General features: G+C 37.4%; 1 protein-coding gene across 5 annotated transcripts in view; it reads left to right on the top strand.

Annotated features, from left to right (window-relative positions):
* LOC128251052 (uncharacterized) overlaps positions 1-15,434 on the top strand; it is an 83,713-nt gene that overhangs the window by 59,729 nt on the left and 8,550 nt on the right. For 2 of the 5 annotated variants that reach the window (XR_016239242.1, XM_089346449.1), the window contains one exon: positions 1-3,719. This exon is cut by the window's left edge and continues 1,173 nt beyond it. The exons of the other annotated variants lie outside the window; for them this stretch is intronic. The gene's annotated coding sequence lies outside the window, so the exon portion shown is untranslated. Of the gene's footprint in view, positions 3,720-15,434 lie in introns of those variants that run through there. 5 annotated transcript variants of the gene reach the window in all.

The raw sequence follows: 15,434 nt of genomic DNA, 5'->3' as shown, positions 1-15,434 counted from the left end.
TAGAAGACATGGCAACGGATATAATCTAACAATGACATAATATGTTGACCTCTCTGTTGGTTGTCATATAAGTTGATCCTTAATTATACTATTCTATCTATGGACTTATTTCCAGTTATTTTCGGATGAATTCTCATGCTACGTGACACTGTATAAATTTAATTAATTACTGGAGGCATCATTTTCCTATTATCATATCACACATTTTAATTGTCCTTATCGTGTTTGCTTCTCATATACATACATATGTATGTGTGAGTGCACAGTATGCATTATATGTACACACACGCACACACACACACACACATACACACACACACACACACACACACACTCATACGTGTGTGAGAAGCAAACACGGTTGAACAATTAAAATACGTTGTATGATAGTAAAAAATAGCGTCTCCATATAGTGGCATTTTAAAAGCACTTAATACGTACGCATAATATACAGGGTTATTCGAAAATAATGAACCGATTTCATTACGCAATATTTTAATAAGGAAAGGCAATAGAAGACTTCAGCTAAGTTACAAGTATTTACTCACAATCAATTTTATTTCCTGTCTTACAAATGTTCAATGCGGACACCACCTGCAGCACGGGCAACATCAATGCGATAACAGAATTCCTCCCAGACGCGTATGGAACTAAAGAATAAATATACTTTGCTTGATGCGATTCCAGAAGATACAGACAGAAAGGAAATAGAAAAACTTCGATAAAGCATTCAGCCAGACAGCTAAAGTACTCAGTGGATCGTGATATGCTGATACGCGTCTGGGAGGAATTCTCTTATCGCATTGATGTTGCCCGTGCTGCAGGTGGTGGCCATATTGAACACTTGTAAGACAGGAAATAAAAGCTGATTTTGAGTAGATATGGAGCAGGGGTAATCACATGGACTGTAGACGAACTAAACAGCTTAGACAGAAACACAAGGAAGTTGCTAACTAGATATGGGTCACTCCCCACAAAATGTGACACAGACACATTGTATGTACCAAGAAAAAGAGGGGGAAGAGGACTGATTGGATGCGAACACAGCATTAGAGTAGAAGAAAGCAACATAGTATGGTATGTAAAAAATGCCACAGAACCGCTATTATTAGAAGTAAGAAGGTCGGGCTTGTATAGGATGAAATATTGCAAAGATAAAGCACTATACAAGAAATTGAAAACGAATGAAATTGAAAATAGGTGGGTAAAGAAAAGAATGCATGGTCAATTTCATAGGGATGTTGAAGATAAGACAGACAGAGGTAAAAGATGGCTGTGGATGACTAAAAGTGATTTAAAAACCGGAAACGGAGGCTCTAATCTGAGCTACCCAAGAGCAAGCACTAAGAACAAACTACATAAAATACAGAATAGACAACACAGCAGAAAGTGATAAGTGCAGAATCTGTGGACAAAACGGTGAAACCGTATGGCATATTACCAACCAATGTATGCCACTAGCCCAGAAGGAATATAAGAGACGCCTCGACAATATAGCCAGGCTTGTCCACTGGACACTCTGCAACAAGTATGGACTTGACAGAGCAAAAAATTGGTACGACCACAAACCTGAAGGCATCGTCGAAAATAGAAATGCAAAGACCCTATGGGATTTTATGCTTCTATGTTGTCACTTGGCCTGGTAAAAATAGCAGTCACATCTGCCTCAAATCGCACCCTACTGTTTTATAGTGCTGGATACACGCAACTTGAAAAACAAAGAACCAGAAACAGGATGGTCATAGCATGTGGCAACTTTGATCATAGCACTGTCTACACAATTGGAGCAGTCCTTGGGCTATAAATAACAGACAGTTCGAGTAAAGCAAGAAACATTATTATAATCAAGTGTCTTACTCAAACAGGCGGGCAAACAGAAACACTTGTTGATAGACGTGAAATCTTGACCTGTTACCTGACACTTTAATGAAATTAATACAATGGACACACTTAAGCCATCTTGTTTCAACTCTAACTGCCCATGCATACTTGATCTAGAGTACATGTGTACTGAAACTTTTTCTCCGCACCCCCATTATGTGGTGAATAGCTCTGCATGAGATTAGTCTCTATCACAAAGTGGAATTCATACACTGTTTTTATTTACTCTTTTACTCTTTCACTTGTTTCAGTCATTTGACTGCGGCCATGCTGGAGCACCGCCTTTAGTCGAATCAAGTCGACCCCAGGACTTATTCTTTGTAAGCCTAGTACTTATTCTATCGGTCTTTTTTTGCCGAACCGCTAAGTTACGGGAACCTAAACACACCAGCATCGGTTGTCAAGCGACGTTGGGGGATAAACACAGACACACAAACATATACACACAAATACATATATACATATATACGACGGGCTTCTTTCAGTTTCCGTCTACCAAATCCACTCACAAGGCTTTGGTCGGCCCGAGGCTATAGTAGAAGACATTGCCCAAGGTGCCACGCAGTGGGACTGAACCCGAGACCATGTAGTTGGTAAGCAAGCTACTTACCACACAGCCACTCCTGCGCCTATACTATTTACTATTTTTTTTACGTATTATTGTTATTATTCTTTCTGCTGTAAGCACAAGGGGAGAAATTTAGGGTGAGGGGAGGCTAGTCGTTTACATCGACCCTCTAGGGCCGAGTAACGTCCTGAAATATGAAAGCAGCTTCTCATGCCGCATATGTGGAGAGCTCCCAGAGACAATCGACCATATAATCTCTGGCTGCGGCAGACTGGCACCAACAGTATACTTGTAAAAGCATGACAGGGCAGCTCGGTACATAACCTCCTTCACAAAGACAATGAATGAGAACACTAGGCCAAAGTTCGGGGGAGGGATAAGTCGACTGCATCGACCCCAGTGCACAACTAGGACTTATTTTTCTCGACCATAAAATCATGAAAGGCAAAGTCGACTTCGGCGGAATTTGAACTCAAAACGTAAAGTCAGAAGAAATGCTGCTAAGCAATTTGGCCAGCGTGCTAACGATTCTATCAGTTCGCTTGATGATGATGATGATGATGATGATGTAGAAGAAGAAGAGGAGGTGGATGACTTTCGAATTTGGCGCAAGGCCAGCAATTAGGAGGCGAGATTCTTTATTTTATCCTTGCAGGATATAAGCTTTGCTACTAAGGAGCCGAAAGAAATACCGAGAGAAAAAAAACTGTTCTTTTCAGGGCAAAGTGTACTAGGAGTGACTTGAAAAAGATTCAGTCTGCTATTTCTAGGTCTAATGATTTCATTGGCCACCCTCAATATTTGGGATCCTTGTTTGGGGGACGCTGGCCGAGCAGGATGCAAAAGCAGTTTTTTCTATCTCTGATAAATGACGCTGAGGTTTTCAGGTGAACAATTTTAACCACTGCACCACGTAGGAATGAAGGTTGGAATGAATTACACCCGAATAGTACAGCGACCTGCTTGCAATTCCACTCAATCTTTCTGACTTTAATTCAGAGCTTTTACTAGTTTTCAAAATATATGTTAGGCTTCCCCGAAAGGATGAAAGGCGAAGTCGACCTCGGCGGAATTTGAACACAGACCGTAAAGACAGACGAAATACTGCTAAGCATTTCGCCCGGCCTGTTAACGTTTCTGCCAGCTCGCCGTCTTTGAGAGTATTATATTCACCACATTATGCAGATGATGTAGCGTTCTCGAAGGCGTCGGTGAGAATAAAGTTTCAATGTTTTAAGGCGGTCCTAGTAATTAAAACCAGTCACACATCTTTTTTTTTTCTTCTTATTGATTGCTCTCTGGCGTAACTCAATTCTCGTAACGTCTTGGTAAGAAGAGTCCACAGCGGGCAACAGTATTCTAGGCGTGGCAGTACAAAGGAGGAGAAAGGGTGAATGATGACATCTAGCTCTCTGGAGGAAAAAGTTCTGAGAATCCAGAACCTCATGCTGCGAACCATATCGACTTTAATGTTGCTGTGAGTGCTTCAACTGAAACTGTTGTAAACAATTACTCACGTATCTGATGTTATTGGATGCTGTGAGAATATGCAAGTTTGTTATTTATATTATGTATATATCAGTTGTTTTGTTTTTTTTTGCGGAAGTTAGTAACTTAGTAGTTTATACATGCAACAGACTCATATAACGTCTATATTATTAAAGTTTTCATTTAACATGCTAGATTGTGGAGGCGCAATGGCCCAGTGTTTAAGGCAGCGGACTCACGGTCATAGGATCGCAGTTTCGATTCCCAGACCGGGCGTTGTGAGTGTTTATTGAGCGAAAACACCTAAAGCTCCATGAGGCTCCGGCAGGGGATGGTGGCGAACCCTGCTGTACTCTTTCACCACAACTTTCTCTCACTCTTACTTCCTGTTTCTGTTGTGCCTGTAATTCAAAGGGTCAGCCTTGTCACACTGTGTCACACTGAATATCCCCGAGGACTATGTTAAGGGTACACGTGTCTGTGGAGTGCTCAGCCACTTGCACGTTAATTTCACGAGTATGATCTAATACACAATACAACTTAATCATACGGAGGCTATTATAAATAGTTTAGACTTTTGGAACAAGGACAACAAGTATAGGGTGATAGTCGATTACACTGACCCCAGCACTTGACCAGCTTTCGCCCCTGAAAGATTTGAAAGGCAAAGTTGACCACGGCGGAATTTGAACTCAGAGCATAATGAGTCGGAAGAAATACCACTATATATTTTCTTCGACATGTTACCGATTCTGCTAGTCCTGAGACTGAGTATATTATAAATAAAACTATATAATAGGTTATTAATACCACCGATAAATATATGCATCGCGCTGGCGTAGCTGTGTAATAAGAAGTTTGATTCCCGACTGCACGGTTCCAGGATTAGTTCCACTGCATGGCACCCTTGGCAAGTTTCTTCTACTATAGCCTCGGGCCAACCAAAGCCCGGTGAGTGGATTTGGCAGACGGAAACTGAAAGAAGTTCGTTGTATATATGTGTGTGTGTGTGTGTGTTGTGTTCGTGTTTGTCCTCCACCACCGCTTGGCAACCAGTTTTGGTTTGTGTACATCCCAACAATCTCGCATTTCAGCAAAAAAGACTGATAGAATAACTACTAGGCTTAAAACCTAAGTGCTACTGTCGATTCATTTGACTAAAACCCTTCAAGGCGGTGCTCCAGTATGGTCACAGTCCAATAGCTAAAACAAGTAAAAAATAAAAGAACACACTGAAATTTACATTTACACACGCACACAGAAATGCAGAAATGGATTTTCACATCAGGCAAATTCCGATTGATATTTTAACATTTCCTTCAGAAAAAAATAATCTTTTTTTAATTTCTGCAATCAATCCAGTTTACCAGCTGTTCGAATATCTAATATTCATGTCACACTTGACTGACTGACTACTGACTTGTATGCACTTAGCTACTTATATTTAACCCATTCTGACCAACCTGTTTTTACTTTCTGCTTTTTATACACCATTTATCTACCATCAGTCTTCCCCTAATAATTTATAGTACATTTATTTATGTGCATGTTTTCATGGGTTTCATGTAAGAAACATTCCCAAAAGTCAATGTAGAAAAACGAAGTTCGTTTCAATCTTGAGAAGAATTTTACGGCAATAAGTGTGTGTCTGTGTGTAAAGTGTGTGTGTGACATATTTGAAAATTCTAGCTCCCTCAAGACAGAACATTACCTCTCTCCATGAGAAGATCTGACCTAGATAGAAAGCAGTGGTTTCAACAGGCAGAAGGAAAAACAAGGACCCGGTGAGGCGCGAGCAACATATATATTTTCATTTCATTTTATCTAGTTTCAGCTCATGAGCTGTGGCCATGCTGGGGCACCGTATATATATATATATATATATATATATGTTTAACTTTCACTTGTTTCAGTTATTAGACTGCATCCACCCTGGGGCGCCGCTTTAAAGAATTTTAGTCGAATAGATCGACCACATTATTTATTCATTTTTTAAGCCTGGGACTTATTCTACAGGATCCTTTTGCCGAACCGCTAAGTTATGGAGACGGAAACACATTAAAAGGGGCAAACACAGACAAAAGGGGCCACACACACGCACACACATATACACACACATATACACATACACACACACACACACACACACACACATACACACACACACACACACACACACACTCACACACACACACACACACACATATATATATATATATATATATATATATATATATATATATATATAAATGAAAAATATTTCAATACAAATGTATTAATTTCCAGCGAAAAATAGCCCTATAAGGGTATATATATATAAATTCAGAAGAGTGGTACAACAAGGCACCGATATTTACTGGACAATAGCAATCGATATAAATACGACGCTATTGTAAAGCTTCACTGCATATATACTGGCAAAAATGCGTGTGTGCAACAAACATGAAAAACTTGTCTTACCTTAGGAAGAACATCCGAAAATGGACAACCCAGATTAAGGATAATGCAGTACCCAGGTTTCAGACTCTTCAAATACGTTTCACAACGTAAATCTGATCAGTCCTCATCAGCTGCATTTACCTAGACAATATTTCAAATGTTGCCACATCAATGCCAAGTATACTCGCCCGAACGCCCAGCCGTTAACAGAACTGAGAACAGTGAAGAAGTTATCAATGAAAAATATTTCAATACAAATGTATTAATTTCCAGCAAAAAATAGCCCTATAAGGGTATATATATATAAATTCAGAAGAGTGGTACAACAAGGCACCGATATTTACTGGACAATAGCAATCGATATAAATACGATTGCTATTGTCCAGTAAATATCGGTGCCTTGTTGTACCACTCTTCTGAATTTATATATATATATATATATATATATATATATATATATATATATATATATATATATATATATATATATATATATATAATATCATTATTAATCATAGGGCAGCAAAAGAAATTTTAGAAATTTAATTTACCACCAGTGGTCCAGCGAGAATAAAAAATTAGTCAATAGACTAATATATATATATATATATATATATATATATATATATATATATATATATATAATCATAAATATATAGGGATTGACAGTAACCTGCTTCTCCAACATACTGAGAATTCAGAAATAGCAGTCAAAGAACTACTGATTTCAAAACTACAAATTATTACTCCAGATTGATAGCGATATTTTTGATACACACAGAACAAAAAACAGTAGAGAAGAGTGAAAAAACCACCTGCCTTTAGTTAATTTAGTACGATCGTTTCACAGTTAAGAGTAAAGAATGCTCTATTCTGATCTTCAGCTAAATATTCTAATAAATTTGTTAATGTCTAAATAACTCACGTTAATTTTGACCATGTTCTTTGACTGCTATTCTGAATTCTCAGTATGTTGGAGAAGCAGGTTACTGTCAATCCCTATATATTTATGATTATAAATGTTTTTTACCGAAAAGGTTTTTTCATACTGAGCTACCCGGCAAAATTGTTAATTATTAATTTTATTACTAATTGACGATTCCCTGCCCTGCATATCTATATTTTAATAATACCTCTAAGGTGAATAGTTAAACCGCAGGAAGTTCGTACGGGTCTCTTTTCTATGCGGGACTATTTATGATGCACACTGAATTGAATTCATTAGGGCGAGGGATTTTGAACACACTGGCCGATAAATTTCTTAACGTCTTCCTCACGTGGTATTGATGTTCACATGGTCAAAATTAACGTGAGTTATTTAGACATTAACAAATTTATTAGAATATTTAGCTGAAGATCAGAATAGAGCATTCTTTACTCTTAACTGTGAAACGATCGTACTAAATTAACTAAAGGCAGGTGGTGTTTTTACTCTTCTCTACTGTTTTTTGTTCTGTGTGTATCAAAAATATCGCTATCAATCTGGAGTAATAATTTGTAGTTTTGAAATCAGTAGTTCTTTGACTGCTATTTCTGAATTCTCAGTATGTTGGAGAAGTAGGTTACTGTCAATCCCTATATATTTATGATTATAAATGTTTTTTACCGAAAAGGTTTTTTCATACTGAGCTACCCGGCAAAATTGTTAATTATTAATTTTATTACTAATTGACGATTCCCTGCCCTGCATATCTATATATATACATATATATGCATGCATGTGCGTATATACACGACGAGCTTCTTTCAGTGAGACTGAACCCGGGATACAAACTTCTTGCAACACAGCTACACACATACACATACATACATATGTATGTACCTCTGTATTTTCCTTTCTGTTTTTTTCCTATTAGCATTTCTCCCTTTGAATAAGGAACTGGTTTCTAACAAAGAAACTAGCTCCTTTCTCGTTGGAATGTAGGTAATGAAAAGAATGTTACATTTTAGACCTGAGAAAAATTTTGCATCGTTTTACTGTTCTGCTTACAGATTGTATTCGTAATGTGCGAGTCAGTGGTTGATTTCTTTTTCTGAAAATCCAAGCTTACACAGGCTGACATTTAAGTATGTATGTATGTATGTATGTATGTATGTATGTATGTATGTATGTATGTATGGATGGATGGATGGATGGATGGATGGATGGATGGATGGATGGATGGGTGGATGGAGGTACGTACTTATGTATGTATGTATGTATGTATGTAAATATGTATGTATACGCATCCAAGTGACAGGAGACACAGAGGAGAAAGAAAGTAGGTAAATGATAGGTAAATAACTTGACAGACAGATAGAAAGACAGATAGATAGATAGATAGATAGATAGATAGATAGATAGATAGATAGATAGATAGATAGATAGATAGAAGGTGTGAAGAAACAGGGATAAAAGGAAATAGATGACTATTGCAGGTGTGTGTGTGTGTGTGTTATACACACAAAGGAGCAGGCTAACAAACACAGAGATAAAAGCCAGGCAGGCAATATAATTTATCTAGTGAATATTTATCTGCAGGTTTATTTATTTCCTGTCAGCACAAATGGAAGCTGATCTTTTATGTAGTGAAATTATTAATGACAAATGTGAAGCATGTTCATACTTGCCTTGGATTTGTATTGACACAAATCAGTAATTTATAGCTGACCTGAATATTCAGAGTAATAGAGTCAAGCTGTTGGACTTAATACTTTATTACTTATAACAGACACAACTTAATGAATAGCTGTTTTCATTTTTGTTTATGTTGTTGATGTGGTGGTGGTATTAGTGGTGATGGTAGTGGTGGTGGCAGTGATGGAGGTTGTTTGGGCGAGCGGAGAGGGTAATGGGTATTTTTTGTTGTTGTTTTTATTTCCAAGTGATCCTTCATCGAGTAGACATGATTTAAAGGCGTTCCAGCGATAGTCATCTCTATCTTTATTCAGGCATAATAGTAGAGAATAGCAAGCCGTCGTCACTGGTGAACGAATATGGTTTCGTGACGTGTACAATGTCTTACTTGTCACAAGCAAGCATAAATACCCGACTCTGGCACTCTCACTCTCTCTCTTGACCCAGTCTTGAACATCGGAGGGTGTGATAACTGAAGTGAGAGAAGGCTATGACTACACTAGCACGCGTATGATAGACATTACAGCTAAGAGGACAAAAGCAATGTAAAATGAAATACTACGTTTAAGGACACAACGCGCTGACCTGGCTAGAGATTGAATCAACGACCTTATGATTATGCTGAAATTTTATTTTAAGGGTGATGTTCTGTGTAGAGTATGGAAAATATTCTTAATTGATTTTTTTTTCTATCTGAAGAAAGTAAGCAAAAATTAAATTATTGTTACAGACCCTCAAGGTTAATTTCGAAAATTTAAGAATTAATCTCTCTGAGTTTATTTATCCTACCTTTGTCTGACCTTTATTTATAGGCAAGGTACAATGAAGGACATGTTTCACTCTATCAAACCTTACTAGCACAGTATAGTCAATTCAAGTCTGTTTGATTTGTTAACAAAGACTTTTTTGCACATAAAAAGAGAGAAAAATATTACAAATGACTTCTAACTAGTACGATTTGCATAAACGAGTTAGGAAAAATAATTCAAATGAAGCAATGTTATGAATTTAGATATGTTAGTTCCGGGGTAAAAATGTATTTAACACAAATAAACATAAATCTTAATTGAAATTTCTCAGCTGGAGAAAGTAATGAAAAAAACTGTTGTAATTATTAGTGAGTGACTCATGGGGAAAAGAGGATATAAATTCAAGAAATTAAGAATGAATCTCTAAAAGTCATATGATTAGAGCAAAGATAGACTAATTATTGTTTGTAAGCAGGGGACAACAATGGACATGTAGTCTCAGGACAAATGATAATGACTAAAAAAAATTAATTGTAATTCGTTAGCTATTTCGAAAAATCTTTCTCATCTCATCAAACAAGCTTTCGAAGACTATATTAACTAATGAAGTTTCATAGACAGAAATGTCTACATACTTGCAAACAAAATTAGGTTTTCACTTTGCCTAATCATGCAAATTAATTTGAAGAGATAAATTATTGATTTTTTTTTAATCACTTCACCCCACCCCACCCCGCCCCACCCATCTCTTTGGGAATCGCTGTTAATTACCGTTAGATTCTTGTATCCCTTCTCTAACTAGAAAGACATGTCTATCATTCCATCACTGCTTATCTACCTGAATGCATGACATTGATTCATTTTAGTTATTTCCTTTAACTCATTAAATTTGTTTTATAATTATGTAAATTATAAAATCATTTGCCAAAAATTACTTGTGATTCTTTTTCTATCTCTTTTTTTTTTTACTCTTTTACTTGTTTCAGTCATTTGACTGTGGCCATGCTGGAGCACCGCCTTTAGTCGAGCAAATCGACCCCAGGACTTATTATTTGTAAGCCTAGTACTTATTCTATTATTCTATCGGTCTTTTTTGCCGAACCACTAGGTTACGGGGATGTAAACACACCAGCATCAGTTGTCAAGCGATGTTGGGGGTACAAACACACAGACACAAACATATACACACACACACACACACACACATACACACACACACACACACACACACACATACACACACACACATACACACAGACATACATATATATATACATACATACAACTTTCAGTTTCCGTCTACCAAATCCACTCACAAGGCTTTGGTCGGCCCGAGGCTATAATAGAAGACACTTGCCCAAGGTGCCACGCAGTGGGACTGAACCCGGAACCATGTGGTTTGTAAGCAAGCTACTTACCACGCAGCCACTCCTACGCCTATCTGTAATTTCATTTTATACATCACTCATTACTTAAACACACAGTGTTAAGCTTCTCTGAAATAAGAGACCCTCAACTGAAACAGTAACAAATATCTGTTCTCACTCAGAGTATTGTAGATTCACACTATTGGCAGGACATCTAAAACAATTGCCAGATCTTTTGGTGTCTACGTCTTTGAATTCCAAAGGCTCAGTATGCTAAAGACAAGATTTGATGTATAAATAAGTTAGACATCACAATTCTACAAGCTCACAGCTGATTCAGAGAGACAAACAGAGCGAGAAGAAACGAAGCATCTGCTTCAAGTACTTGACTCGCACTTTATGCGTTGACTCCGGAAAGATGGAAAGCCAAGATGATTACAGTAGGATTTGAACTCAGTGCATTTTATCTCTCATTCAGATGACTTCCAATTCATTACCTTTGCCTACTGAACCTGAGTCAATTTCAGTTATGAATATTATTACTTAATCCATGTCTATTGGTGTTGGTGGATTTGACGTTTTACCCAAGCTTAACCTGATTGTGCAGACGTAAACTCATATATACTCTATCCGTTATTATCCTCTTTTGTCTTTTGTTTTAGTTGTTTTTTTCTTTTCAACGGTACGATGTGATCTGAGGCAAATTTGGCTGCTACTTTTAGCCTGCAAAGAGGTCAGGTAGAGGCTCCATCGTTGGTTTATTGACTCATATTCATTTTATTTTTTTTATGCGCCCTTCTCAAGCCTAGCCAGGCTCATGGGCCAGGTTTTCCGGTTTCTATGGCGTATGTGTTCCCCCCAGCTGGACTCAGCGTTATTCAAGAAACAGGAAGAAAAAGGGAGAGAAAGTTGGGGCGAAAGAGTACAACATGGGGTCGCCACCACCTCCTGCCGGAGCCTCGTGGAGCTTTAGGTGTTTTCGCTCAATAAACACACACAACGCCCGGTTTGGGAATCGAAACCGCGATCCTCCGACCGCGAGTCCGCTGCCCTAACTACTGGGCCATTGCGCCTCCACTGCCCTAACTACTGGGCCATTGCGCCTCCACCTATATTCACTTTACTGATATAAATATACCATTAACATCATCGTCGTCATTAACGTCCTGACAATATTCATGTTCCATGCTGACGTTGTTAGATGGTTCAGTCATATGACATATTGCTATTCATCACATTTCATTGTTGTCTTGTCCACGACCGTGTTTTAACCTCACTATTTCTCCCAACATTCATTGTTCATTTCGATTACAAATTCACAGAAGCACGTGGCATGTTTTCACCGTCACATTTCAACTGATATCTCAAATACCAGACCACATTATCAGTATATTAATTGCTAGTTAATCGTGGAATAATTACTGGTAAATTTGTCAGTTAATTGCCAGTTTTCTATGAAAAGAACATTAATCAGATTCACGGCGGAACCACTACATATATTTATCACATTCGGTGTAAACTCCCGCACAGTAGGTATCATAACTAGATTGATATAGCCAATGAATGCTAAATGTCTTTACTAGAGACATCGAACTTAGTGACGTGGTACAAACCATTGACTTTGCAAATGACATCGCAACCAATTGCGCAACTCCTCAGTCAGACGGATAATCTTTCTATTATAAGTAAAAGACATGAAATTTTGTGGGTCGGGGTTAGTCGATTACATAGACCTCAGTGCGTAACTGGTACTTTATTTTATTGACCCTGAAAGAATAAAAGGCAAAATTGACCTCTGCGGGATTTGAGCTTAGCACGTAAAGAGTTCAGAAGAAATGCCGCTAAGAATTTTACCCGAATCAGATGTATAATCGTAGTAAGAAATGAATGTGTTGAAAGATTTACGTTCACGGGAAGTTAACTGTTGTGTCATATTTGAAAATAATCCAAAATTTAGAACAGTTTAGTGATTTAGAGAATTAAATAACTTCTCTTCTAAACTGGATCATCGTTTAACAAAAGGAAATTGTGTATCAAGTTCTGAACATTTTAAAAACGGACGGTTTTGTATCACAGGACAAAGAGAGGGTTTCAGGTGGAATTATTATTTTTTTTTTTTTTCTTTTGGGAAAAAATAGGTTAAACATGCAGTTGTTGTTCACAGCTGGACCGCCAATAAAGAAGTAGTGATATCAATATGTATTTTGTCACATATATTTACACATACACACGCGCATATATATATATGTATATATATATATACATGCCTACATGCATACATATACACATTTACAAGCATACACAGTCCTCGAGAAATCTTTAAAGGAAATTCTTTAGTTCTCAATGCAAAAATTCAAGAGATTCAGAAGACAAAAGAGAAGGAAAAAATAACACGAACACAAAAAGAAACAAATAAAAATGCATTAACATTTTAAATTTCAAATGCAATTGAAATGTTGCAGCAACATTATAAAGGTCACTGTTGCAATGTTGTCTGTGTGTGTGTATGTGTGTGTGCGTGCGCGTGAGCATGTGTGTATGGCAAAAGGGTAAAAATGAGTATATAAGCATGTACGTATGCATTATCATGCAATTATGTATTTTTATACACAAGCGTTGTATAAATCTGTGCATATATGCATATCTGCTGTCATTATTCTATTTCACATATTTCAAGAGATGTATAGAGATTACATTCATGTATGTGTGTATATGTATGTGTATGTGTCTCTGTGTATGTATAAATGCGTGTGTATGTGTATGAATAGGTAACAAGGAGTGAGTGGCTGGATTAATAGTAAATGCGTATATATATGCGTTCTCTTACATTTCATATGCTTCTGTATGCTTTATGTGTTAGAGATATGTGTTGTATACACGTCTGTAATTCACAAGAAATAATTACAATGTAAAAACATTTTTATAAGCATGTCTATGCCTTTTTTGTTTATCTATTGACGTGCAAAGGTTGAGAGTAAATGAGCCTGTGTTTATGTTACGAAATAAGATATGAATATGTGTGTTTTGTGTATGTGCGTCATATCGAGTATTATTGCTTTTAATAGATATGCACAGATCTGGATTAACCATTTAGTAATGCAAGCACGTCTTTAAGGAACCACGGAAGAGGGCTCCATAGAGATTTTGTCCGCTCCCCGAAATTGCTGGCCTTGTGCTGAAATTAGAAACCGGTATTTTATCAGTTACAGAAACGAAGAGTGGAGGATGGCACTATTCTTGGGCTTTCCTTACATTCGTAGTTGGATTTAATCTGGTTCTGTATATGTCCATGTACAGAAGTGTATATATGTGTGGTGTGTATGTGTTTGTGTATCTGTTGTGTCTGTATGTGTATTAGATTTGTGTTTGTGCGGTCAGCTGGTGTATTTATGCATATTATTAGTTCCTGTGTACGTTTCTCCTTTGTTGTTCCTTAGGAACCAGCATTGGATGCCTGAGGTGCGTTTACATTCTTAATCAGAATAGGTCGTCAGGTATCACTTTACTAACAGAAAACCTATTTCATAGCATAAGCATAGTCGTATGTCGGCATGTACGTACCGGCGTAATCATGTGTACAGGTGTGCATATATCTATGTCCGCGTGTATGTGCAGGGGATGGATTTGGCCATTTTATAGGCCTTCACTCTATACTAAAGATGATGATGCTCCAACAATCTTGAGTCAGCAAACTATATTGAAACCAGATATCTTGCCCTGAATTATCTCTTGGTCATGCCAATAGAATGGAAACAATCTATGAGGTGTTGTACACATTTTATAGGATCTAAGTTTCCGCACAAACATTGCTGATTTCAGTCAGCGAGCGATAGTCTTCCTCAAACATGATTGGACAGTCGTCTTGCATGCAAATGACTTCATGAAAGTATTTGATACAGCAAACCCGTCAGGCTTATGTGCGATACTCAGAATGTAGGATGTCTGGAAAAGTTCACTCATATGACAGAATGTCTGAACACTAACATGAAGACTTGGGCTATGAAATGAACTCTAGCTTTACACAGTCTGATGCTACACCAGGAATTGAACAATACTGCGTGCTCGCTCCAACACTGTTTTCACTCTTATTATCGGTTGAAGTTTCATAAATACATAGAATACCCGCTATTACCTTGTTGGTATGGCCTTAGTCTTTGCTTTAGCTAAGATCAAGGCTACACATATGCTAGGGAGAGAGATGATATTTGCTGATGATTGTCCTTGTCCTGCATTGTGCAGAAGAGATATAAAACTTGGTAGATGCATTTGATGACAATATCACACAATTTGCTTTAATTAGCATCAGAAAGAATGAAAAATTCTAT

Source organism: Octopus bimaculoides, chromosome 2 (genome assembly GCF_046866305.1).
Source record: "Octopus bimaculoides isolate indiv1 chromosome 2, ASM4686630v1, whole genome shotgun sequence".
Classification (NCBI taxonomy): Eukaryota; Metazoa; Mollusca; class Cephalopoda; order Octopoda; family Octopodidae; genus Octopus; species Octopus bimaculoides.
Note: the sequence above shows the minus strand (reverse complement) of the source record. Positions and strands in the feature narration are given on the sequence as shown.